The sequence below is a fragment of the Symphalangus syndactylus genome, chromosome 12 (genome assembly GCF_028878055.3).
Source record: "Symphalangus syndactylus isolate Jambi chromosome 12, NHGRI_mSymSyn1-v2.1_pri, whole genome shotgun sequence".
Classification (NCBI taxonomy): domain Eukaryota; kingdom Metazoa; phylum Chordata; class Mammalia; order Primates; family Hylobatidae; genus Symphalangus; species Symphalangus syndactylus.
This window is the reverse complement of record NC_072441.2, coordinates 99,665,237-99,668,251: the sequence shown is the minus strand read 5'-3', so window position 1 is coordinate 99,668,251 and position 3,015 is coordinate 99,665,237. Positions and strand designations below refer to the sequence as shown.

General features: G+C 42.2%; 1 pseudogene; it reads left to right on the top strand.

The window, feature by feature from the left end:
* The first annotated feature begins 1,365 nt into the window (after positions 1-1,365).
* On the top strand, positions 1,366-1,882 carry LOC134734791 (profilin-1-like; annotated as a pseudogene).
* The last annotated feature ends 1,133 nt before the right edge of the window (positions 1,883-3,015 follow it).

The following is a 3,015-nucleotide window of genomic DNA, read 5'->3' as shown; positions in this document are numbered from 1 at the left end:
AGATTCTCTATTTTTCTTAGAAAGGAAAAAAAAGAAAATGAAAAGACAAGCTACAGACTGAGTGAAAATATTTACAAATCACATGTCTGCCAAAGGACTCGTATCCAGAATATACAATATATATAAGACATATATATGTAGTGAGTCTCATGACTCACTAAAAAAAAAGTAATCTAATTTTTAAAATGGGCAAAAGATGTGTACAGTATCACTTTGTTGAAAGTTTCACTTTGTCAGTGAAAATATATGGATGATAAATAACATCATTAGTCTTTAAGGATGTGAAATCAAAGCCTTAAGGAGATACTACCACACACTTGTCAGAATGACTACAATTTTTTAAAACTTGACAATACCAAATGTTGACAAGGATGTAGAGCAACAGGAACTCTTATACACCTCTGGTAGGAATATGAAATAGTACAGCCATCCTGGAAAACAGTTTGGCAGTTTCTTATAAAGTTAAACATACAATTACCATATGATCCAGCAATTCTATTCCTATGTATTTACTCAAGAGAAATGAAAATATATGACTATACAAAGACTTATACACAAATGCTTATAGCAGCTTTACTATTTGTTATGGGTTTTATTGCCCCCTGTCCCCCCAATTAATATGTTGAAGCCCTAACCCCAGTACCTCAGAATGTGACCTTATTTGGAAATAGGGTGGTTACAGATATAATTAATTAACATGAAATCATACTGGAGTAGAGTGGGCCTTTAATCCAGTATGACTGGAGTCTTTTTTTTTTAGTTTTTATTTTTTATTTTTGAGATGGAGTCTCGCTCTGTCCCCTAGGCTGGAGTGCAGTGGCACTATATCTGCTCACTGCAAGCTCCGCCTCCTGGGTTCACGCCATTCTCCTAACTCAGCCTCCCGAGTAGCTGGGACTACAGGCGCCTGCTACCACGCCCGGCTAATTTTTTGTATTTTTAGTAGAGACAGGGTTTCACCGTGTTAACCAGGATGGTCTCGATCTCCTGACCTCATGATCTGCCTGCCTCGGCCTCCCAAAGTGCTGGGATTACAGGCGTGAGCCACCGTGCCCGGCAACTGGAGTTTTTTTAAGAGGAGAAATGTGAACACAGGCACAGATACAGGGAGCATGCCATGTAAACATAAAGATAGCCAAAGAGAGAAAACGGGAAGAGATCCTTCCCTCATGACCCTCAGAAGGAACAAACCGGTAGTGGTAGGAAGGCTACTGCACAGTGAGCAGAGCCGCGGTCCGGACGGCAGCGCGTGCCCCGAGCTCTCCGCTTCCCACCGCCCGCCAGTCCAGGCAGGCCAAGCCCAGCCCGCGGCCCCAGCAGCAGCGCCATGGCCAGGTGGACGCCAACATTGACAACGTCATGACCATGGCCGGGTGGACACCGACATCGACAACCTTATGGCGGACAGGACCTGTCAGGATGCGGCCATCGTGGGCTACAAGGACTCGCCCTCCATCTGGGCCGCCGTCCCCGGGAAAACCTTCTCCAACATCACGCCAGCTGAGGTTGGTGTCCTGGTTGGCAAAGACAGGTCAAGTTTTTTTGTGAATGGGCTGACACTTGGGGGCCAGAAATGTTCGGTGATCCGGGACTCACTGTTGCAGGATGGGGAATTTTGCATAGATCTTTGTATACCAAGAGTACCGGTGGAGCCCCCACCTTCAATGTCACTGTCACCAAGACTGACAAGACGCTAGTCCTGCTGATGCGCAAAGAAGGTGTCCACGGTGGTTTGATCAACAAGAAATGTTATGAAATGGCCTCCCACCTTTGGCGTTCCCAGTACTGACCTCGTCTGTCCCTTGCCCTTCACCGCTCCCCACAGCTTTGTACCCCTTCCCTCCCCATACACCATTTTATTTTGGGGGCCATTACCCCACACCCCTTATTGCTGCCAAAACCACGTGGGCTGCGGTACAGGGCTGATGGCCAGACACCTCCCCCTACCCATACTCCTCCTCTGTGTGGTTGGAAAACTTTTTTGGGGGGATCGTTTTATTTTTTCTGAATAAAAAAGATTCTACAAAAAAAAAAAGGAACAAACCTTGCTGGAACCTTGATTTTGGATTTGTAGCCTTTAGAACTGTTGACAGTATATTTCTGTTGTTTAAGCTACCCAGTTTGTGGTACTTAGTTATGGCAGCACTAGCAAGCTGATATAATTAGTCCAAAATTGAAGACAACTCGTCCACTAACCGATGAAAGGATAACGTATTATGGTACATCCATGCTGTGAAATACGGCTCATTAATACAAAGAAACGAACTACTTGTAAATGCAACAACATGGCTGACTCTCAAAAGCACTCATGCCAATTGATATAAGCCAGAAACAAAAGGCTACAGTCTATATATGTTTTTATTTATATGACATTCCAGAAAAGGCAAAACTGTCAAGACTAAAATAAGATCAGTGGTTGCCAAGGGCCGGTAACTAGGGGGAAGGAATTGGCTACGAAAAGGCACAAAGGAACTTTTAGGGGCAAAGGAAATATTCTGTATTTTGATTATGGTAGTGGATACATTATTGTAGATATTGGTCAAAACACATACACCTAAAATGGGTGAATTTTACTACACGTAAATAACCCTTCAATAAACCTGACTCCTAAAAATTATATTTCAAAAAATACAAAGATGGAAGCCAAAATATCATATATTCTCATTACCTAAATATAATCACTATGAATATTTTGCTATATTTATATCTAGCTTTTATATAGATAATATATATTTAAAAGTATAGGGTGACATTGTATATCTAGTTTTATAATTTACTTATTTCATTTAACAAAATATTGTAAATAACAATATTATTCGGAAATTTTACGTCTATTTATTTCATAGGATATGGGTATGCTACAGTTTCTTCAACCAATGCCCTGTTGGTGAAAACTGTGGGTTGCTAGGTTCAGTGGGTCACATCTGTAATCCCAGCACTTTGGGAAGCAAAGGCGGAAGAATTGCTTGAGCTCAGGAGTTCAAGACCAGTTTGGGCAACAGAAAGAGACCTTGT